Raw genomic sequence first — 23878 nt, 5'->3', positions numbered from 1 at the left:
AAAGAATGACAGTGTCCCAAAAGGGACTTTCCTTAACCTTTGATCCTGGAGTGAAGATGACTTGGAGCAGTGCTACAGCCAGTCAACAGCTGACAATACTCACCAGGAAATGCACCTTTGTTGTTGTTAACTGCAGCATAACCTAATGAAAGCTAATTAATTATAAGAATTTGCTAATAATTGAGGATCAGTACATAGTTAAAACACAAACACTGAAATTTAATAGAAAGCTGATAATGTAGACCGGGTGCTGTGGCTCATGCCTGTAATCCCAGTATTTTGGGAGGCTGAGGTGGACGGATTGCCCAATCTCAGGAGTTTGAGACCACCCTGGGCAACATGGTGAAACCTCATCTTTACTAAAATTAAAAAAAAAAAATTAGCTTGGTGTGGTGGCACGTGCCTGTAGTTCCAGCTACCCGGGATGCTGAGGCAGGAAATTGCTTGAGCCTGGCAGGTGGAGGTTGCAGTGAGCTGAGATCGTGCCACTGCACTCAAGCTTGGGCTATGGAGTAAGACTCCGTCTCATTTAAAAAAAAAAAAAAAAAAAGATGATAAGGTAAAATATGACATCAGTGGAAATAAGTTAAAAAGCAACTTTTAAGAATTAAAAAAGAATGTGTTTGTAGTAAAAGAAATTGACTTAACCATGTATGTAGAATTTTCCTTGTGATTTCTGGTCTGAATTCTTGAATGACTATTCCAAGTAAGATTCAACATTTTTACAAAATTATCATTCATCATCAAGATATTCCAAGATTATACTTCTACCGTTTTATAAAGGACAATCCAATGTAGCAATCCAGGTTTCCAAAGTAAGTTCTAAGGATAAGGCTTCTCCTGAAGTAATGTGACACAACCTTAATTTCTTAGCTGTTAATTTTTTTTCTTTTTTTTTTAAAATAAAATAGAGACAAGGTCTCACTGTGTTGCCCAGGCTGGTCTCATACTCCTGGGCTCAAGTGATCCTCCTGCCTTGGCCTTCCAACATGTCAGGATTACAGGTGTGAGCCACTGTGCCTGGCCTGTTAGTGTCTTTTTTTTTTTTTTTTTTTTTTTTGAGATGGAGTCTCACATGTCTGCCAAGCTGGAGTGCAGTGGTGCAATCTCTGCTCACTGCAGTATCTGCCTCCTGGATTCAAGCAATTCTCCTCCCTCAGCCTCCCAAGTAGCTAGGATTACAGGTGCCCGCCACCACGCCCAGCTAATATTTTGTATTTTTAGTAGAGATGGGGTTTCACTGTGTTGGCCAGGCTGGTCTCAAACTCCTGACCTTGTGATCCGCCCTCGTGATCCGCCCTCCTGGGCCTCCCAAAGTGCCGGGATTACAGACGTGAGCCACTGTGCCTGGCCTATTGTCATCTTCAAGACTGGCCAGAGAAGTGGCAAAGTCTGTGACCTTTCTGATGCTTCATCCATGGAAAAGAACATTGGTTTGCCCTTCCCTTTGCTCCCCTTAGGTAAGAAAACTTGAAAGCAAATACTTGCTTCCTGTGGCAGTGATTTATCCCCGTCAGCATATATCCTTAATTTCAACGCAATTCCTTTACAGCTGTTTTACTATTTTTTGTCACCTTTCCCTTGTTTGCTTGCTGTCTCTCCTGTTTTGGAATCAATGTCTTTAACAAGTTTCTGAGTGGCAGCCATGTAAGGCTTTGGGATTTCCAGTTTTTCACACTTGTGATCTGACTGATGATGGTGTCTCAGGCAAAAATTATTCTCACAGTAAGGACGTATAACTGCCACAAGTTTTTCAACACGGTCCTTGAATGAGCATAGGTAAAATTTATGTTTATGTCTTCAGTCTCTCATTGATTACAGTCATCTCAGGACAACCATGAGACTGCCAGCTTTTGTGTTCAAGGCAAAATATTCCTGAGTATCACACACAAATGAAAGAAAATCTGGCAGTGCTGCCCAGTGTTCAACTGTGCCATCTCTCTCGTGCCACTAAAGAACAGAAATTTTAAATTTTGATTAAGTTACAATTTCAAATTGTTCTTTTATGGATTGTGCTTTTGGTGATCCAAGATTATACAGTTTCTCTCCTATTTTTTTTCTGAACATTTTATAGTTTTAAGTTTGCCATTTTGCTCTGTCATACATTTGGAGTTCCTTTTTTGAATATGGACATCTAATTATTCCTGTACCATTTATTGAAATGACCGTTCTTTCTTTACTTAATTACTTTTGCATTTTTGTCAGATATCAGTTGTCTATATGTATATGAGTCTATTTCTGGGCTCTGTTCTGTTCTGTTGCTCTATATGTCTATCTTAATACTAGCGCTATACTGCCTTGATTATTGTAGGCTTATACTGAGTCTTGGAATCAGATAGTGTTAGGCCTCCACTGTTGTTCTTTTTTTTGGCCTATTTTTGGTCCTTGGCATTCCCAAATGAATTTTACAATCAAGTTGTTAATTTCTACAAAAATGCCTGCTGAAATTTTGGTTGGGATTGCATTAAATCTCTAACAGTATTGCCTTCCTCCCCATGAACACAATGTATTTCTCAATTATTATTTGTCAATGATATTGTTTTTGTAAACTTCATTTTTAATTGTTCATTGCTAGCATATAGAACTACAATTGTCAACACCTTCTGTGTTAAAAAGAAAATACAATTGTATTTCTTTTTTTGTTTTTTTGAAATGGGGCCTCACTCTCTCACTCAAGCTGGAGTGCAGTGGCACGATCTCTGCTCACTGTGACCTCTGCCTCCTGAGTTGAAGCAATTCTCCTCCCTCAGCCTCCTGAGTACCTAGGATTATAGGCATGCGCCACTATGACGGCTAATTTTTGTATTTTTAGTAGAGATGGGGTTTCACCATGTTGGCCAGACTGATCTCGAACTTCTGACCTCAAGTGATTTGCCTACCTCAGCCTCCCAAAGTGCTGGGATTACAGGCCTGAGCCACTGTGCCTGGCTCCACAATTGTTTTTCTTATATTGATTCATGTATCCTGCAGCTTTGCTAAACTCATTTATTGGTAGTTTTTTTTTTGGTTTTTGTCTAGATTCCATTAGATTTTCTATATAGATGAGCCTGTCATCTGTGAATAAGAGCATTTTTGCTTCTTTCCAATCTGGATGCCTTTTATCTATTTTCTTGACTATTGCTACTTACTGGGAACCTCCCGTATAAATTTGAATGGAAGTGGTGAACAGACATACCTGTTCTTTTTCTGATCTTAAGAAGAAAGCATTAAGCTTCATGTTAACTGTATTTGTTTGAATATGCCCTTTGTCAGATTGAGGAAGTTCCTTTTTTTTTTTTTTTTTTTTTTTTTTTTGCGAGAGAAGGTCTTGCTTTGCCACCCTGGCTGGAATGCAGTGGCATAATCATGGCTTGCTGCTGCCTTGGTCTCCTGGGCTCAAGTGATCCTTCCACCTCAGCCTCCTGAGTAGCTAGGATTACATGCATGCACCACTACACTTGGTTAATTTTTTTTAAAAAATATTTTTGTAGAGATGGGGTCTTGCTTCATTGCCTAGATTAATCTCAAACTCCTGGCTTCAAGGACTTGGGTTCCCAAAGTGCTGGGATTACAGGCGTGAACCACTGTGACCAGCCCCTTTCCATTTCTTTCTTTCTCCGTTTCCTTCTTTCTTTCTTTTAGAGATGGAGGTCTTGCTCTGTCGCTTAGGCTGCTGTAGTGCAGTGGCACAATCAGGGCTTGCTGTAGCCTTGACCTCCTGGGCTCAAGTGATTCTCCAGGCCCTGCCTCCTGGGATTACAGGCATGTGCCACTATGCCTGGCTAACTTTTGTACTTTTTTGTAGAGATGAGGTTTTTCCATGTTGCCCAGGCTGGTCTTAGACTCCTGGGCTCAAGTGATCCTCCTGCCTCTGCCTCCCAAAGGCTGGCATTACTGGCATTAGCTATTGCACTTGACACCTCTTTCTATTTCTTGTTTGCTGAGAATTTATGTAAAACAGATTTTGGATTTTGTCAAATGCTTTTTTTGCCTCTACTGAAATGATCATTAATGGTTTTCTTCTTTTTTTTTTTTTTTTTGAGACAGAGTCTTGCTCTGTCGTCCAGGCTGGAGTGCAGTGGCGCAATCTCGGCTCACTGCAAGCTCCGTCTCCCGGGTTCACGCCATTCTCCTACCTCAGCCTCTCTGAGTAGCTGGGACTGCAGGCGCCCACCACCACGCCCGGCTAATTTTTTGTATTTTTTAGTAGAGACGGGGTTTCACTGTGGTCTCGATCTCCTGACACGTGATCCGCCCGCCTCAGCCTCCCAAAGTGCTGGGATTACAAGTGTGAGCCACCGCGCCCAGCCCAATGGTTTTCTTCTTTCAGTCTGATAATATGGCAAATTACATTGATTTTTCAATGTTCAACCAACTTTACATTCTTAGGATAAACCCCACTTCATAATTATATCTTGTCTTTGTAAAGTATTGGATTCAATTTGCTAAAATTTTGTTTGTAATACAGTCTGCCCTCCATATCCACAAGTTCTGCATTTGCAGAACCACAGATGGAAAATATGTTTTAAAATAAGAAATAACATACAATAAAAATAATACAAATAAAAAATACATATAACTATTATATAATGTTTACATTGTATTAGGTACTAAAAGTCATCTAGAGCTGATTTAAAATATAAGGAGGATATGCATAGGTTATATGCAAATACTATACCATTTGATCTAAGGATGTAACCACCCGCACATTTTGGTATCTTTGGTATCTTTTATATCAGGGAACCAATCCCTGAAGGATACGGAGAGTTGAATGTATTTGCATCTATGTTCATGAGGGAAATGGATATGAAGTTGTCTTGAAAAGTCCTTGACCTTTATTGGTAATATGTTGTCACCTTGTAATGTCTGTGTGACCTTTCTTTTCTAATAAAGTCATTTAGTGCCATATAGTAGTCCCCCCTTAAGTGTGGGGGATATTTTCCAAGACACCCAGGAGATACCTGAAACTGTGGATAGTTTCAGACCTCATTGTCATCAACTGAAACATATTTCTGTTCATGACTTCTACTCACAAATTTAATGCTGTTTTCATCTTAATTAAGCATTTATCATACATTGTGACCGTAACTTTTGTAGTTTGAAGTGCAAGAATGAAATTAGTATAAATTTATTTTTCCTTCACAGTTTCACAGATAGAAGATTTATTCTTACCACAAATCTTAGCAGCCTCAGCATTCAATTTTGTTTCTTTCCTTACTAAGTAGAGAACTTTCACCTTCTCACTTGAAGGAAGCACTTTAACAGCTTCTCTTTGACATATTCAAATTGCCAGCATCACTACTTTCGTGGTTTGGGGCCGTTATTAAGTAAAATAAGGGTGGGTTGAATGCAATCACTGTGATATCGCAATAGTATATCTGATAACTGACTCACGGTTACTAAGTATTAGCTGGCTGGTAGCACATACAGCATGGATACACTGGGCAAGGGGATGATTCACTTCCCAGGCAGGACATAGTAGCATGGCATGAGATTTCATCGTGCTGCTCAGAATGGTACACAATTTAAAACTTTTGAATTATTTACTTCTGGAACTTTCTGTTTAATATTTTTGGACTACAGTTGATTGTGGATAATTGAAACCATGACTGGCTGGGCCCGGTGGCTCATGCCTGTAATCTTAGCACTTTGGGAGGCCGAGGTGGGCGGATCACCTGAGATCAGGAGTTCGAGACCAACCTGGCCAACATGGCGAAACCCTGTCTCTACTAAAAATACAACAATTCGCTGGGCATGGTGGCGGGCGCCTGTAATCCCAGCTACTCCAGAGGGTGAGGCAGGAGAATTGCTTGAACCAAGGAGACAGAGATTGCAGTGAGCAGAGATCGCGCCTCTGCACTCTGCACTCTAGCCTGGGCGACAGAGAGAGACTTTGTCTCCAAATAAAAAAGAAAAAAAGAAACCATGGCAAGCGAAACTGTGGATAATATACTGTTTGTATATCTTTGTTGGCTTTGTGTTTACATGTTATATCAGATATTGAGAGAAGAGCAGTAACTTCAAATTATAATTGTAGATTTATCTTTCTTTTTAAATGCTGTCTTTCATGTAATTTGAAGTTCTATTTTAGGTATATAAACATTTAGGATTGTTATATCCTCTTGTAAAATGACCTTCTTTATCTTTGGTAATGTTGTTTGCTTGGAAATCTACTTTATCTTATATTAATGTAGTCACTCTAGCTTCCTTTTGAATAGTGTTCACATCTTATATATTTTCCCAGCCTTTTGCTTGTATTCTATTTTTTTTTGTTTATCTTTAAATTTTTTTTTTTTTTTTTTTTGAGACAGAGTCTCACTCTGTCACCCAGGCTGGAGTGCAATGGTATGATCATGGCTCACTGCAGCCTTCATCTCCCAGGCTCAAGCAATTCACCCATCTCAGCCTCCCAAGTAGCTGGGACTACAAAATTTTATTTTTTTTTAGAGATGGGGTCCCACTTGTTGCCCAGGCTGTTCTTGAACTCCCAGATTCAAGCAGTCTTCTCGCCTCAGCCTCCTAAAATGTTTGGATTACATGTGTGGTCCATCATACCTAGAAAAAATCTTTGAAGTTTTTCTGTTAGTAACATATAGTTGGGTCTTGCTTTTAACCATCTGACAATCTTTGTCTTTTAATTGGGTTATTTAAACCATTTTATTTTTTTTAAAAATTAAAGTTTTATTTTTTGCTCACATTTACATTCATCTCAGTTGGTAGGTTGGATACATCTTTGCTTTACTCTGCTTTGTTTTGTGACCGCAGCCGGCATCTATCTGGGATAAATCAGACTCATGACAGATAGAAAAGAGATCTAGTTGAAATACCTTAAAGCACCCCCTAGGGAGTGGTATACATAATTTCTACTTAAATTTTATTGGCCAAAGTAAGTCAGATGGCCAAACCTTTTATGAGCAAATCTAGCAGGGATGGATCTAAAATTCACACTTTTAAAGGGTACAGTTTAGTGGTTTTTAATATGTTCACAAATTTGTGCCATTATTACTACTATCCAAACTCCCATTCAGAATATTTCCATCACCCCAAAAAGAAACTCTGTACCCATTAGTCTCCTCATTTCACCATCCTTCCAGCCCCTGGTAACCACTAATATATTTTCTGTCTCTATGGATTTGCCTATTCTGGACATTTCATTGTGATGGATACAGTAAGTGGCCTTTTGTAACCGACTTCTTTCACACAACATAATGTTTTTGAGATTTTGAGGAAAATAGGTTATTTACATTTAAGGTGATTATTAATATTGTTATATTTAAACTTGTCATCATCTTATATTGTTTCCTTTAATTCTGCCATCTTTTTATTGAATATTTTTATGATTTTGTTATAGTTCATTTATTTATTTATAAGCTATAACTCTGTTATTTTAGTGGTTGTGTTAAGATTTATAATATAAATCTTTAACTTATCAGTCTGCCTTTGAGGGTTATTACCACTTCACATGTACTGTAAGAACCTTATAATAGCACACTTGCATTTCTCCTGTCCAGTCGTTTGTACCAGTTTTGTCATGCATTTTACTTTTATATATGTTATAAACTCTATACTACATTATTATTATTTTTTTTTTTATTATACTTTAGGGTTTTAGGGTACATGTGCACAATGTGCAGGTTTGTTACATATGTATCCATGTGCCATGTTGATTTCCTGCACCCATTAACTCATCATTTAGCATTAGGTGTATCTCCTAATGCTGTCCCTCCCCCCTCCCCCCACCCCACAACAGTCCCAGGAGCGTGATGTTCCCCTTCCTGTGTCCATGAGTTCTCATTGTTCAATTCCCACCTATGAGTGAGAACATGCGGTGTTTGGTTTTGTGTCCTTGTGATAGTTTACTGAGAATGATGTTTTCCAGTTTCATCCATGTCCCTACAAAGGACACGAACTCATCATTTTTTATGGCTGCATAGTATTCCATGGTGTATATGTGCCACATTTTCTTAATCCAGTCTATTGTTGTTGGACATTTGGGTTGGTTCCAACTCTTTGCTATTGTGAATAGTGCCACAATAAACATACGTGTGCATGTGTCTTTATAGCAGTATGATTTATAGTCCTTTGGGTATATACCCAGTAATGGGATGGCTGGGTCAAATGGTATTTCTAGTTCTAGATCCCTGAGGAATCGCCACACTGACTGCTCGAGTACATTATTTTTTAACTTGACAGTCAATTATCTTTAAATGAGATTGAAATAATAAGAAAAAACTTTTATGTGTTTACCTATTTAGTTACCATTTCTAATGCTCTTCTGTCCTTTCTTTAGATCCAGATTTCCATCTGATATTTCCTTCTTGAAATACTTTTTCTTTAACATTTCATGTAGTTGGTGGTATTGGTGATGAATTATTTAGCTTTTGTATGTCTGAGAAAGTCATCATTTTGGCTTTGATTTTTAAATATATGTCTTTGACTATAGAATTCTATTTAGTAGGTTGACAGTTTTTATTTTCCAAATATTTTAATATTGCGATTTCATTGATTTCTCTCTTGTGTTTTCAGGGAGATATTCGATGTGTTCCTTATCTTTTTGTTTGTTTGTTACTCTCAAGCACATTTGTTTCTTTGTATATGTCTCTTTTCTCTGCTTTATCACTGGTTTTAAGCAATTTGATTCTGAGGTGTCATTGTTTTTTCCATGTTTCTTACATTCGTGATTTGTTGAACTTCTTATGGATTTATAGTTTTCTTCAAATGTGGAAATTTTGGAGCCAATGTTTTCTTCAAATAATTTTTTGTCCCTTTCTTGCCTCTTCTTTAGAGACTCTAAGTACACACATATTAGGCCACTTGAAGTTGTTCCACAGCTCACTGATGTGAGCTTTCCATTTTTTGGAAAAAACTTTCCATTTTTTGGAAAGTTGCTACGTATTCAAATTCACTAATACTGTCTTTTGCCATATCTAAGTTGCTATTAATCCCATATAGTGTATTTTTTATCTCTCACATTGTGTTATAGTTTTATCTTTAGAAGTTAGAGCTGAGTGTTTTTTAATATGTCTGTATTAAACTTTTGAATATATAGGATACAGTTATAATAACTTTTAATGGGCTCTCTGGTAATTCTAACATTTGAGTTAATGCTGGTTTGCTTTTGATGGGTTGATTTCCCCCCCACCTCATTATTGGTTATACTTTTCTTCTGCTTTGCATGCCCGATTTTTTTTTTTTTTTTGAAACAAAATCTCACTCTGTCACCCAGGCTTGAGTACAGTGGCGTGATCACGGCTCACTGCAGCTTTGACCTCCTTGGCTCAGGTGATCCTTCGACCTCTGCCTCCCAAGTGGCTGGGACTACAGGTGTGTGCCATCATGCCCTGCTAATTTTTGTATTTTTTATAGAAATGGGATTTCACCGTGTTACTCAGGCTGGTCTCAAAGCCCGATAATTTTTTATTGAATACCTGAGATTGTGAATTTTATCTTGTTGTGTTTGACTATTTTCTATCTTCCTATAAATATTCTTGAATTTTGTTCTGGTATGCAGTTAAATTACTTCAAAAGAATTTGTTCTAGAGTAATACAGAGCCTAGGACTATTATTCCTCCCTCCTGAGGCGAGACCCTTTTGTGTACTCTTCCCAATGTGTCTTGAAACAGTAGCTTTTCCAGTCTGGCTGGTGAGGATAGGTATAATTCTCTACCCTGTGTGAATGTTAGCCATGGTTTCATCTAATCTTTTCTGGTGGTTGATTCTCTGGCCATGCATAGTTTCCTTACATGAATGCATTGATCAGTTCCCAGCTGAATATTTGATGGAGATCTACCTATCTCTGAAGATCTCTGTATAGTTCTTTCATCTCTGATTGTGACCTGTGAACTCTAGCCACCTTGGTCTCACTGCCATTGAGTACCTGAAATATGGTTTATCTGACTTGCAATGACTCTCCTCATCATGTCCTCAATTCAGGGAGCACACAAGACTGTATCTCAATTTTCCCCACCTGTTATAGGGCCCAGAAACTGAATTTCAAGGTGGTTAAAATGGCAATCATAGAGTTTACTTTACTTATGTCCCGAGTCTCAGGAATTCTTCTCCAATGCTGCCTGTTGTCTAAAGTCTTTTTTTTTTTTCTTTTAAGACAGGGTCTTACTCTGTTGCTCAGGCTGGAGTGCAATGGTGCCACATGGCACCTTGACCTCCTGGGCTCGGGTGATCCTTCCACCTCTGCCTCCCGAGTAGCTAGGACTATAGGTGTGTGCCACCATGCCCAGCTAATTTTTGTACTTTTTATAGAGATAGGGTTTCGCCATGTTGTCCAGGCTGGTCTCGAACGCTTGAGCTGAAGCAATCTGCCCACCTTGGCCTCCCAGGGTGTTGGAATTAAGGGCATGAGTGAGTGTGCCAAGCCTAAAGTCTTGAAAATCATTGTTTGATATAATTTAATGTATTTTGTTCAATATTTTTTGGTTTCAGGAAAGAGGGTAAATCTAGTTATTATTTAATCATGGCAAGAATGAAATAATTTTTCATATAAAGTTTTGTATTTTCCTTTGGCATGGTATCGGAGGAACCAGCCCGCAGTATTTCAACATAGGTTCTTTTCTATTTTCCCTAAGTGTTGGCCGGTCTGAGAAATAAAGAGAAAGAGTACAAAGAGAGAAATTTTACAGCTGGGCCTCTGGGAGTGTCATCACATATTGGTAGGACCATGATGATGACCCCGAGCTGCAAAACCAGCAAGTTTTTATTAGGGACTTTAAAAGGGGAGGGGGTCGAACAGGGAGTAGGTCACAAGGATCACATGCTTCAAAGGGCAATAAAGATCACAAGGCAAGGCAAAATTAGAATTACTGATGAGGGTCTATGTCCCACTGTGCACGCATTGTCTTGATAAACATCTTAACAGGAAACAGGGTTCGAGAGCAGACAACCAGTCTGACTAGAATTTAACAAGCTGGAATTTCCCAATCCTAGTAAGTCTGAGGGTACTGCAGGAGACCAGGGCATATTTCAGTCCTTATCTCAACCGCATAAGACAGCCATTCCCAGAGCAGGCGTTCATAGACCTACCCACAGGAATTGCATTCCTTCCCCAGGGTTATTCCTTGCTGGGAGAAGAATTCAGCGATATTTCTCCTACTCGCTTTCTGCAAGAAGAAAAATATGGCTCTGATCTGCTCGACCCCGCAGGCAGTCAGACCTTACGGTTTATCTTCCCTTGTTCCCTGAAAATCACTGTTATTCTGTTCTTTTTCAGGGTGCACTGATTTCATATTGTTCAAACTCACATATTTTACCATCAATTTGTACAATAGTGATCCTGAGGTGACATATATTCTCAGCTTATGAAGATAACAGGATTATGAGATTAAAGACATGCCTAAGAAATTATTTAAGAGTATTGATTGGAGAAGTGATAAATGTCCATGAAATCTTCACAATTTATGTTCAGAGATTGCAGTAAAGACAGGTGTAAGAAATTATAAAAGTGTTAATTTTGGGAACTGATAAATGTCCATGAAATCTTCACAATTTATTTTCTTCTGCCTTGGCTCCAGCCGGTCCCTCCGTTCAGGGTCCCTGACTTCCCACAACAGCATGGGAAGAAGTCTGAATAGAATTAGAAAAATTGATTTATATTATTTGACAATTAGATATTAGAGTTAATATCATATATAAATATATTGTGAATGTTACTTCTGCTTAGCTTTAAAAAAATTTACTGCTGAGGTAATTATTGAAGTAATTTTATAATTCTACTGCTGAGATAATTTTTACTTTAAATAGACCTGTCCTCAGACTTGGTCCCTTCCCATTGAGATGAAGACAGACAACAGTAGCTTGAAGGAAATTCACAGGGAACAGGATTTAGGAACTATAGATTTTGAGTCTGGCCTAATTGAGCCTCAGGAATAGGACCTAATATCAACTCATGCAAACCTGGTGATAGAAAATACTGCTTTCTTATGATCATTTCCTAGAAAGCTCTTTTAAAGGTTTTCTTTGGCTCTCAGCACTCAATGGGTAAGGTAGAAAGCTGGGTGTGCCACATGATAACTTTTTGTGGGTGTAGTGTGTGTATATGTGTTTTGGTTTTAACTTTTTACCCCTTTGTTTACTACATTTGAAAGATTTTGACCAAATCCTCTGGTCAGAAGTTTTGGGAAGAGATAATCTTTTAAAATAATATGTAGATTCTCAAAGTTTCTTGGATAAGATGAAATTGGAAGAGGATCTTGAAAGATGAAAGTGGAGTGTTAGGTTGTGTGAGGGCTGTTATGAGCAAATAGGTTCTCAGAAAAGGAAATGAAAGGGACTATTAAATAGAGCAAAAGGAGATATGTGATCGAAAAATAGTGGGAAAACCAAACACTGCATGTTCTCACTCATAGGTGGGAATTGAACAATGAGAACACGTGGACACAGGAAGGGGAACATCACACACTGTGGACTGTTGTGGGGTGGGGGGAGGGGGGAGGGTTAGCATTAGGAGATACACCTAATGCTAAATGACGAGGTAATGGGTGCAGCACACCAACATGGCACATGTATACATATGTAACAAACCTGCACGTTGTGCACATGTACCCTAAAACTTAAAGTATAGTAATAATAAAATTAAAAAAAAAGAAAGAGATACTGATCAAAGGATATGAAATTTCAGTTAGGAGGAATAAGTTCAAGAGATCTATAGTATAATACAGTTACTATTGTTAATAACAGTATATTATATTCCTGAAAATTGATAAGAGAGTAGCTTTTGTGTTCTCACCACAAAAAAAAGTATCTATAGTATAATACAGTTACTATTGTTAATAATAGTATGTTATATTCCTGAAAATTGCTAAGGGAGTAGCTTTTGTGTTCTCACCACAAAAAAAAGTATGTGAGGTAATGAGTATGTGAATTAGCTTGATTTAGCCATGTGGTACATAATAAATATATACAATTTGTATTTGTCAGCATAAAATATAATTTTAAATAATTTAAAAAAAATAGTGGGACATGAAGTTGGGGCAGGACTGACAAAGCACTTACAGACAGTGCTAAAGGGTATAAAGGATTTTTAAGTGTTCAGTTGATTATTATATACAAGGATGAAGTAGTTTTCAGTAAAGATAACTTCTGGTATAGATTTTGTCACTGACCAAAGTTGAATTTATTTTTATGGTTGTGATCAATAATTACTGTGCAACTAAAATACATAAAGCGTTATATTAAAATTGTTGTAGGTAAGGTGTGGGTATAGATGAATTGCTTGTTCCCAAACAATTCACAATTTACCCCAGAATACCAGATGTGTTTAATGTATATGTTGACAACTAAGGAATAATTACTGGATTTTTTTTTTAAATTATTGTTATACTTTAAGTTCTAGGGTACATGTGCACAATGTACACGTTTGTTATATAGGTATATATGTGCCATGTTGGTTTGCTGCACCCATTAACTCGTCATTTACATCAGGTATTTCTCCTAATGCTATCCCTCCCCCAGCCCTCCACGCCATGACAGGCCCCAGTGTGTGATGTTCTCCTCCCTGTGTCCAAGTGTTCTCATTGTTCAATTCCCACCTATGAGTGAGAACATATAGTGTTGGCTTTCTGTCCTTATGGTAGTTTGCTCAGAATGATGGTTTCCAGCTTCATCCATGTGCCTGCAAAGGACATGAACTCATCCTTTTTTATGGCTGCATAGTATTCCATGGTATATATGTGCCACATTTTCTTACTCCAGTCTATCATTGATGGACATTTGGGTTGGTTCCAAGTTTTTGCTGTTGTGAATAGTGCCATAATAAACATATGTGTGCATGTGTCTTTATAGTAGCATGATTTATAATCCTTTGGGTATATACCCACTAATGGGATCACTGAGTCAAGTGGTATTTCTAGTTCTAGATGCTTGAGGAATCGCCACACTGTCTTCCACCATGGTTGAACTAATTTACACTCCCACCAACAGTGTAAAAGCATTCCTATTTCTCCACATCCTCTCCAGCATCTGTTGTTTCCTGACTTTTTAATGATCGCCATTCTAACTGGCCTGAGATGGTATCTCATTGTGGTTTTGATTTGCATTTCTCTGATGACCAGTGATGATGAGCATTTTTTCATTTGTATGCTGCATAAATGTCTTCTTTTGAGAAGTGTCTGTTCATAACCTTTGCCCACTTGTTGATGGGGTTGTTTGTTTTCTTCTTGTAAATTTGTTTAAGTTATTTGTAGATTTTAGCTATTAGCCCTTTGTCTGATGGGTAGATTGCAAAAATTTTTTCCCATTCTGTAGGTTTCCTATTCACTCTGATGGTAGTTTCTTTTGCTGTGCAGAAGCTCTTTAGTTTAATTAGATCCTATTTGTCAATTTTGGCTTTTGTTGCCATTGCTTTTGGTGTTTTAGTCATGAAGTCCTTGCCCATGCCTATGTCCTGAATGGTATTGCTTAGGTTTTCTTCTAGGGTTTTTATGGTTTCAGGTCTAACATTTAAGTCTTTAATCCATCTTGAATTAATTTTTGTGTAAGGTGTAAGGAAGGGATCCAGTTTCAGCTTTCTACATATAGCTAGCCAGTTTTCCCAGCGTGATTTATTAAATAGTGAATCCTTTCCCCATTTTTTGTTTTTGTCAGGTTTGTCAAAGATCAGATGGTTGTAGATGTGCAGTGTTATTTCTGAGGCCTCTGTTCTGTTCCATTGGTCTGTATCTCTGTTTTGATACCAGCACCATGCTGTTTTGGTTACTGTAGCCTTGTAGTGTAGTTTGAAGTCAGGTAGCATGATGCCTCCAGCTTTGTTCTTTTTGCTTACGATTGTTTTGGCAATGTGGGCTCTTTTTTGGTTCCATATGAACTTTAAAGTAGTTTTTTCCAGTTCTGTGAAGAAAGTCAATTGTAGCTTCATGGGGATAGCATTGAATCTATAAATTACCTTGGGCAGTATGGCCATTTTCACAATATTGATTCTTCCTATTCATGAGCATGGAATGTTCTTCCATTTGTTTGTGTCCTCTTTTATTTTGTTGAGCAGTGGTTTGTAGTTCTCCTTGAAGAGGTCCTTCACATCCCTTGTAAGTTGGATTCCTAGGTGTTTTATTCTATTTATAGCAATTATGAATGGGAGTTCGCTCATGATTTGGCTCCCTGTTTGTTATTGGTGTATAAGAATGCTTGTGATTTTTGCACATTGATTTTGTATGAAGTTGCTTATCAGCTTAAGGAGATTTTGGGCTGAGAAAATGGGGTTTTCTAAATATGCAATCATGTCATCTGCCAACAGGGACAATTTGACTTCCTCTTTTCCTAATTGAATATCCTTTATTTCTTTCTCCTGCCTGATTGCCCTGGTGAGAACTTCCAACAGTATTTTGAATAGGAGTGGTGAGACAGGGCATCCCTGTCTTGTACCGGTTTTCAAAGGGAATGCTTCCAGTTTTTGCCCACTCAGTATGATACTGGCGGTGGGTTTGTCATAAACAGCTCTTATTATTTTGAGATATGTTCCATCAATACCTAGTATATTGAGAGTTTTTAGCATGAAGGGCTGTTGAATTTTGTCGAAGACCTTTTCTGCATCTATTGAGATAATCATGTGGTTTTTGTCGTTGGTTCTGTTTATGTTATGGATTATGTTTATTGATTTGCATATGTTGAACCAGCCTTGCATCCCAGGGATGAAGCCCACTTTGTCATGGTGGATAAGCTTTTTGATGTGCTGCTGGATTTGGTTTGCCAGTATTTTATTGAGGATTTTTGCATCGATGTTCATCATGGATATTGGTCTAAAATTCTCTTTTTTTGTTGTGTCTCTGCCAGGCTTTGGTATCAGGATGATGCTGGCCTCATAAAATGAGTTAGGGAGGATTCCCTCTTTTTCTATTGATTGGAATAGTTTCAGAAGAAATGGTACCTGCTCCTCTTTGTACCTCTGGTAGAATTCGGCTGTGAATCCGTCTGGTCCTGAACTTTTTTTCATTGGTAGGGTATTAATTATTGCCTCAATTTCAGAGCCTGTTATTGGTATATTCAGATATTCCACTTCTTCCTGGTTTAGTCTTGGGAAGGTGTATGTGTCCAGGAATTCATCCATTTCTTCTAGGTTTTTCTTTTTTATTTGGGTAGAGGTGTTTATAATATTCTCTGACGGTAGTTTGTATTTCTGTGGGATTGGTGGTGATATCCCCCTTATAATTTTTTTTATTGCGTCTATTTGATTCCTCTCTCTTCTTTATTAATCTTGCTTGAGGTCTATCAATTTTGTTGATCTTTTCAAAAAACCAGCTCCTGGATTCACTGATTTTTTTGAAGGGTTTTTTGTGTCTCTATCTCCTTCAGTTCTGCTCTGATCTTAGTTATTTTCTTGCCTTCTGCTAGCTTTTGAATTTGTTTGCTCTTGCTTCTCTAGTTCTTTTAATCGTGATGTTAGTGTGTCAATTTTAGATCTTTTCTGCTTTCTCTTGTCGGCATTTAGTGCTATAAATTTCCCTCTACACACTGCTTTAAATGTGTCCCAGAAATTCTGATACATTGTGTCTTTGTTCTCATTGGTTTCAAAGAACATCTTTATTTCTGCCTTCATTTTGTTATTTACCCAGTAGTAATTCAGGAGCAGGTTGTTCAGTTCCCATGTAGTTGTGCGGTTTTGAGTGAGTTTCTGAATCCTGAGTTCTAATTTGATTGCACTGTGGTCTGAGAGACAGTTTGTTGTGATTTCTGTTCTTTTACATTTGCTGACGAGTGCTTTACTTCCAACTATGTGGTCAATTTTGGAATAAGTGCCATGTGGTGCTGAGAAGAATGTATATTCTGTTGATTTGGGGTGGAGAGTTCTGTAGATGTCTATTAGGTCTGCTTGGTTCAGAGCTGAGTTCAAGTCCTGGATATCCTTGTTAATGTTCTGTCTCATTGATCTGTCTAATATTGACAGTGAGGTGTTAAAGTCTCCCATTATTATTGTGTGGGAGTCTAAGTCTCTTTGTAGGTCTCTCAGGACTTGCTTTTTGAATCTGGGTGCTCCTGTATTGGGTGCGTATATATTTAGGATAGTTAGCTCTTCTTGTTGAATTGATCCCTTTACCATTATGTAGTGGCCTTCTTTGTCTCTTTTGATCTTTGTTGGTTTAAAGTCTGTTTTATCAGAGACTAGGATTGCAACCCCTGGTTTTTTTTTGCTTTCCAATTGCTTGGTTGATCTTCCTCCATCTCTTTATTTTGAGCCTATGTGTCTTTGCACGTGAGATGGGTCTCCTGAATACAGCACACTGATGGGTCTTGACTCTTTATCTAATTTGCCAGTCTGTGTCTTTTAATTGGAGCATTTAGCCCATTTACATTTAAGGTTAATATTGTTGTGTTTGAATTTGATCCTGTCGTTGTGATGTTAGCTGGTTATTTTGCCCCTTAATTGATATAGTTTCTTCATAGTGTCGATGGTCTTTACAGTTTGGCATGTTTTTGCAGTGGCTGGTACCAGTTGTTCCTTTCCATGTTTAGTGCTTCCTTCAGGAGCTCTTGTAAGGCAGGCCTGGTGGTGACAAAATCTCTCAGCATTTCCTTGTCTGTAAAGGATTTTATTTCTCCTGCACTTCTGAAGCTTAGTTTGGCTGGATATGAAATTCTGGTTTGAAAATTCTTTTCTTTAAGAATGTTGAAATTGGCCCCCTCTCTCTTCTGGCTTGTAGAGTTTCTGCTGAGAGATAAGCTGTTAGTCTGATGGGCTTCCCTTTGTGGGTAACCCGACCTTTCTCTCTGTCTGCCCTTAATATTTTTTCCTTCATTTCAACCTTGGTGAATCTGACAATTATGTGTCTTGGGGTTGCTCTTCTTGAGGAGTATTTCATTAATGTGAACTTCAGTCACTGATATCCTTTCTTCCACTTGATCGAATCGGCTATTGAAACTTGTGCATGCGTCACGTAGTTCTCATGCTGTGGTTTTCGGCTCCATCAAGTCATTTAAGGTCTTCTCTACACTGGTTATTCTAGTTTGCCATTTGTCTAATCCTTTTTCAAGGTTTTTAGCTTCCTTGTGATGGGTTCGAACATCCTCCTTTAGCTCGGAGAAGTTTGTTTTACTGACCTTCTGAAGCCTATTTCTGTCATCTCCTCAAAGTCATTCTCCATCCAGCTTTGTTCCATTGCTGGCGAGGAGCTGCGATCCTTTGGAGGGGAAGAGGCGCTCTGGTTTTTAGAATCGAATCGGCTATTGAATCTTGTGCATGCGTCAGTCACGTAGTTCTCATGCCATGGTTTTCAGCTCCATCAAGTCATTTAAGGTCTTCTCTACACTGTTTATTCTTGTTAGCCATTCATCTAATCTTTTTTTCAAGATTTTTAGCTTCCTTGTCATGGGTTCGAACATCCTCCTTTAGCTCAGAGAAGTTTGTTATTACCGACCTTCTGAAGCCTATTTCTGTCAACCCCTGAAAGTCATTCTCCATCCAGCTTTGTTCCATTGCTGGCGATGAGCTGCGATCCTTTGGAGGGAGAGAGGCGCTCTGGTTTTTAGAATTTTTAGCTTTTCTGCTCTGGTTTCTCCTTCATCTTCGTGGTTTTGTCTACCTTTGGTCTTTGATGTTGGTGACCTACACATGGGGTTTTGGTGTGGATGTCCTTTTTGTTGATGCTGATGCTATTCCTTTCTGTTTGTTAGTTTTCCTTCTAACAGTCAGGTCCCTCAGCTGCAGGTCTGTTGGAGTTTGCTGGAGGTCCACTCCAGACCCTGTTTGCCTGGGTATCACCAGCAGAGGCTGCAGAACAGCAAATATTGCTGCCTGATCTTTCCTCTGGAAGCTCTGTCCCAGAGGGGCACCTGCCTGTATGAGGTGTCAGTCGGCCCCTACTGGGAGGTGTCTCCCAGTTAGGCTACAATGGGGGTCAGGGACCCACTTGAGGAGGCAGTCTGTCTGTTCTTAGAGCTCAAACACCGTGATGGAAGAACTACTGCTCTCTTCAGAGCTGTCAGACAGGGACATTTAAGTCTGTGGAAGTTTCTGCCACCTTTTGTTCAGCTATGCCCTACCCCCCGGAGGTGGAGTTTACAGAGATAGCAAGCCTTGCAGCACTGCGGTGGGCTCTGCCCAGTTTGAGCTTCCTGGCCCCTTTGTTTACCTACTCAAGCCTCAGCAATGGTGGACACCCCTCCACCTGCCAGGCTGCTGCCTCCCAGGTCGATCTCAGACTGCTGCACTAGCAATGAGCAAAGCTCTGTGGGTGTGGGACCCACCGAGCTAGGCGTGAGATATAGTCTCCTGGTGTACCATTTGCTAAGACTGTTGGAAAAGCACATTATTTGAGCAGGAGTGTCCTGTTTTTCCAGGTACAGTCTGTCATGGCTTCCCTTGGTTAGGAAAGGGAAATCCCCCGACTCCTTGTGCTTCCTGGGTGAGATGACGCCCCACCCTGCTTTGGCTCGTCCTCTGTGGGCTGCACCCACTGTCCAACCAGACCCAGTGAGATGAACCAGGTACCTCTATTGGAAATGCAGAAATCACCTGTCTTCTGCGTCGATCACACTGGGAGCTGCAGACCAGAGCTGTTTGTATTCAGCCATCTTGGAACACACCTCCTTGCTAGAGTTGTTGAAAGATGTTCAGAAAAGAGATTTTGACAAGAACTTGAAGAAATAAAAGGAGCAGAAGTTTAAGTCACTCTTTATTCTTGTGTGGAAGTACTAAAAAATTTGAAGTTTTAGGTTCAAATTTTGAGTCGTGTGTGTGTATTTTAAAAAATCATTAAAACTGTCAGGGCACGGTGGCTCATGCCTGTAATCCCAGCACTTTGGGAGGTCGAGGAGGGTGGATCACCTGAGGTCAGGAGTTCAAGACCAGCCCTGACCAATATGGTGAAACCCTGTGTCTACTAAAAATACAAAAAAATTAGCTGGACATGATGGCAGGCGCCCGTAGTCCCAGCTATTTGGAAGGCTGAGACAGGAGAATTGTTTGAACCTGGGAGGCGGAGGTTGCAGTGAGCCGAGATCATGCCACTGCACTCCATCCTGGGCGACAGAACGAGACTCCATCTCAAAAAGAAAAAAAATCATTAAAACTCAGAATCCATGGGAAGGATTTATATGTAGAGAATGAGTCTTGTTTTGCCTTGGGAGAACAATCCTGGTGGAAAAACATCTCTCTGACTTTAGTTAAAAGTAAAGGTTAGGTGCAGCGGCTCATGCCTTTAATCCCAGGATTTTGAGAGTCCGAGTTAGGAGAATTGCACGAGGCCAAGAGTTCAAGACCAGCCTGGGCAACATTGCAAGACCCCATCAGTACAAAAAATAAAAGAATTAGCTGGGTGTGATGGCATGTTCCTCTAGTCCTAGCTACCTAGGTGGCTGAGGCAGAAGTATTGCTGTAGCCCGGAAATTCAAGGTTGCAGTGAGCTCTGATCACATTACTACACTCCAGCCTGAGTGACAGAGCAAGACCCTCTCTTTGAAAAATAAGATTAAATAAAGTAAAATGACAAACACTAAGCTTTAGTGCTCTTCTTCCTGTTCTGTCTTCCCCCACCAACTAATAAGTCTGGGGAAAAATTGCAAGAATAATAATTTAAATTCTCTCTACTTCTGTGGTTTGTAATGTAGATACGTAAGTTATATATCTAAAGTAAAAATTATGAAATACAACTTAGACTTTGTAGCATAACAAAGTAGATGCTTTTATTTAGGATTTATTCTTCCCTTCCCCAAAGGTAGATGATTCTCTGGTTGTGTTCACTCTCTTTGATTCAGAAAGTATAAAAGTGGCAACATTTTAGAAAATTAAAATTTAAGAAACATGAAAATATCAAATTCTATGAAGAAACTTTTTTCTTTTCATAGTTTTACTGCAGCTATTACTTTTTAAAAATAAGTGCATGTGGCAACCCCAGAAAGATGTGAAGAAATGGTTTAATGTAATGTCAAAGATCTATTTGATGAAAGTTAATAATTGATAGCTTTAAAGTTGAAATCGGATAGTTTTTTTTCCCCTTATGTGTTAAATGTGCTTTTCTTTTTTCATTTTAAAAACACAAAGGCTTTGGCAGAGATGAATTTATGGAGGTAAGTCTCAAGTATAATAGGATTGCATTTTAATTAAGGAGGGGGGAATGTTGCTAATTTAAATTTTGAGTGAGCCATTATTTGCTTGGTTTAAAACTTTGGCATTGCAGCCATATTTGTTCCATTTTATATTCTGTTATTTGGAATCATATTTTGCTTTTTACCATATTTTGGGGGCTGAGATATGAGAATGAAGTGAAAGAAAAGGTTTATTGATTTATGAGACAGGGTCTCACTCTGTTGGCCAGGCTGGAGTGCAGTGGTGCAATCTCGGCTCACTGCAACCTCTGCCTCCTTGGTTCAAGTGATTCTCTGACCCCAGCCTCCCAGGTAGCTGGGATCACAGGCGTGCACCACTGTGCCTGGCTAATTTTTGTATTTTTTGGTAGAGATGGGGTTTCACCATGTTAGCCAGGCTGGTCTCAAACTCCTGACCTCGAGTGATTGGCCTATTTCAGCCTCCCAAAGTGCTGGGATTACAGGTGTGAGCCACTGCACCTGGCCAGAAAGGGTTCTTTTTAAACTAGTAAATGTATTTTATGATTTTTAAAAAATATAGTAAACAGGAATCTTTGAAAACTTAATTTAAATATCTTTATATCCTACCAAAATCTAGATCTGTATTGTCTAGTATGGTAGCCAGTAACCATATGTGGCAATTGAGTACCCAAAATCTGGCTGGTTTGCCTTGTGATATGCTGTAAGAGTAAAATATGTACTAGATTTTAAAACTTGATTTGAAAAAGAGACTATCTTGGTAATTGAAAAAATTTTGTTCACCTGTTGAAGTGACATTTCAACTGTATTTGATAAAATAAATTATCAAAATTAATTTCAGGCTGGGCCTGGTGGCTCACTCCTCTAATGGTAGCACTTTGGGAGGCCTAGGTGGGAGGATTGCTTAAGCCCAGGAGTTCGAGACCAGCCTCTCAAGACCCCATCTCTATTTAAGATATATATATATATTTTTTTCATCTTTTTTTAAAAGCTTTTAATTGTAGTGATTACAACATTTAGCTTTACATAAGTGGACTGCATTATATTTCTTTTGGATAGGCTGATCTAGATGACCTAATGTCCATCTTATATTTATAATTTTACCACTATAGCATTACCTCAGTTTTCCTGAGGATACTCTCCATAAAACATCCAGCAACACCAAGGAAGTGAAGAGCTTGCAAGCAAAATAGATATTTTCAAGTCTCTATTTAAAAATTCATGTATTTTTAATCATAGGTAAGGTCTGTAGATCTTCATTTGAAGTCTTTATTCTTATCATTTTCATTGAGGATTGTTTTAAATTTTTTATCAGTTCTCTGATTTCCTAAAGAATTTGATGGTATAATTAAACAATTTATTATATTACCTTTTCTGTGGCAACTAGCTTAGCCTAAGATAGTCTCTTGAAATTAAGAAATCTTAAGAGTGAAGTCGGCTAGGCTTGTCTGTCTGGAATGTCTGTACAAAGTAATCTCCATACTATTAGTTTCTGATCATAATATTTGAGAGGAGCCTATAAACCTTCTCCAAGCCCTGATCTTAAACACAGAAAAAAAAAATTTCTATTTTTCAGAACTAGAGAAATCCCTGTCATTTAGGTATCTTTCTTCTGTGTTGTCTCTGTGTTGTTTCCTGTCCTAATTCCTTGTGTCTTCTCCGAATTCTCTCATTGTTACAGTATTCCTATTGCTGTGAGACATGAATTTGTGCTTGGTTTTGTTGATGTGAAAGGATGTGATTCCTCTCTGGGTTAGGCATGTAGTTTTGCTATGGTCTATTTGTTACCCTCTAAAATTCATGTGTTGAAATCTAATCCCAAAGGTGATGGTATTAATATATTGGGCCTTTGGGAGTCTGTAATCCTCATAAATGGGATTAGTGCGGTTATAAGAGGCTTGAGGGAGTCCTTTGCCCCTTCTACCATTTGAGGGCCCATAAAGGCCTCCATCTGTGAGGAATGGGTCCTTATCTTATGCCAAACTTGCTGGTGCCTTGATCTTGGGCTTCCCACCCTCCAAACTGTGAACAATAAATTTCTGTTGTTTAAAAATTACCCAGTCCAAGATATTTTGTTATAGAAGCTCAAATGGACTAAAATAAGTTTTTTGTTACTCATTTTCCATTCTTTTACCTGGCAAGTTGTTGCACATTCATATCTTGTTTCTTTGGTATTACATTACAAAGAGATGTTTGAACCTTGTTTGAAAAGTTGCCTCCTCCGTAATAAATCTCTCTGCCTTTTTTTTGAAACAGAGTCTTGCTCTGTCTTGTAGACTAGAGTGCAGTGGTGTGATCATGGCTCACTGAAGCCTTGACCTCCTGGGCTCAAGCAGTCCTTCTACTTCAGCCGTCTGAGTAGCTGGGACTATAGGTGCGCTTCACCACCCCTGGCTAATATATATATATATATATATATATATGTATATATATATTTTTGTTTTGTTTTTTGTTTTGTTTTTAGAGATGGGGTTTCGCCATGTTGCCCAGGCTGGTCTGAAACTCCTGGGCTCAAGTGATCCACCTGCCTCAGTGTCCCAAAGTGCTTGGATTATAGGTGTGAGCCACCTTTCCCAGCATCTCTGCACTTTTAAGTGCCAGTGTGTTTAGCTTCGCAGGTGTTTGTATCATACAGCATTTTTCTTCCTTAGATCCTTTCTTAGCTCCTTATAAATTATCTTAGCAGTTTATAAATTACCAACTGGCATGTTGACCAGTTGCTGTTGTATCCTGCTTTCTGAGTTCTGGTATCCATAGGAAAACATTACGCTGAGTACAATAGGATACTCAAAAAGTTTAATATCAACTGTTTTCAGATAATTACCAGATTTTGTTTGTAGCGTTCACCTTGCTTATGAACTTCAGATTTGTCTTTTCAGTTGCTGTGCTTATTGTC

General features: G+C 38.7%; 1 protein-coding gene and 1 pseudogene across 4 annotated transcripts in view; one reads left to right on the top strand and one right to left on the bottom strand.

Annotated features, from left to right (window-relative positions):
* The window catches only part of EVI5 (ecotropic viral integration site 5), a 294360-nt gene that overhangs the window by 51249 nt on the left and 219233 nt on the right, over positions 1-23878 (top strand). The gene's annotated exons all lie outside the window — the stretch shown is intronic.
* LOC134734026 (AN1-type zinc finger protein 1-like) lies at positions 554-23747 on the bottom strand (annotated as a pseudogene).

The sequence above is a fragment of the Symphalangus syndactylus genome, chromosome 12, assembly GCF_028878055.3.
Source record: "Symphalangus syndactylus isolate Jambi chromosome 12, NHGRI_mSymSyn1-v2.1_pri, whole genome shotgun sequence".
Lineage (NCBI taxonomy): Eukaryota > Metazoa > Chordata > Mammalia > Primates > Hylobatidae > Symphalangus > Symphalangus syndactylus.
This window is presented reverse-complemented; position numbering and strand designations above follow the sequence as displayed.